We start from the raw sequence: 945 nt of genomic DNA, 5'->3' as shown, positions 1-945 counted from the left end.
GTGAACAAGTCTGTCTTGGAAGAAGTACAGCGAGAGTGCTCCTTCAAAGCGAGGATGGTGAGACTTCGTCTCATGTACTTTGGACATGTTATCAGGAGGAACCAGTCCCTGGAGAAGGACATCATGCTTGCTAAGGTAGAGGGTCAGCGAAAAAGAGAAGACCCTCAATGAGATGGATTGACGCAGTGGCTGCGACAATAGGCTCAAATATAGCAACGATTGTGAGGATGGCACAGGACTGGGCAGTGTTTCTTTCTGTTGTACATCGGGTCGCTAGGAGTCGGAACCTACTCCATGGCACCTAACAACAACAACATTCCTGACTCTCCTTCCTCTGTTGCTCCAGGCAAATAGAGATCAATTGTTGTACCTTGAATGGCTGCTTACAAGCTTTTAAGACCCCTGGCACTACGCAAAGAACTAGGAGGTAGAACGGAAGCACTAAATACATTATTAGGCCAATTAACTGGGATGCCCCATGAAACCATACCCCTAAACCTTCAAACCAAGGAACCAAATCCCATGAGATGTTTGATTGTACATAAGCAGCCTCAGCAGCTTTTTTTTTTTTTGTAGCTGTTCTAAATATATCTATCACATAACTTTTGCCAGTTCAACTCTTTACAGGTGTATAACTTATTGACAGCAATTACAACAATGGCTGTTCAACCCTACCCTTCAAAAACCAAACTGGTTGTCGGCGAGTCAATTCCAACTCATAGCAACCCTACCATTAGTCAACGCAATTTTTCCATCACCGTTAACCCCCTTTCCCCCTCCTTCGCACTGCTGGCAACCACTAATAAACTTTTGTTTCTATACATTTGCCTTTCTTGTCTTTTTATATAAGTCAAACAATATTTGTCCTTTTGTGATTGGCTTATTTTGCTCAGCATAAAGTGTTCAAGATCCATCCATACTGCAGCATATATCAAGACTCCATTT

The sequence above is a fragment of the Trichechus manatus genome, unplaced genomic scaffold, assembly GCF_000243295.1.
Source record: "Trichechus manatus latirostris isolate Lorelei unplaced genomic scaffold, TriManLat1.0 scaffold00027, whole genome shotgun sequence".
Lineage (NCBI taxonomy): Eukaryota > Metazoa > Chordata > Mammalia > Sirenia > Trichechidae > Trichechus > Trichechus manatus.
The sequence above is the reverse complement of the archived record's forward strand: the minus strand, read 5'-3'. Positions refer to the sequence as shown.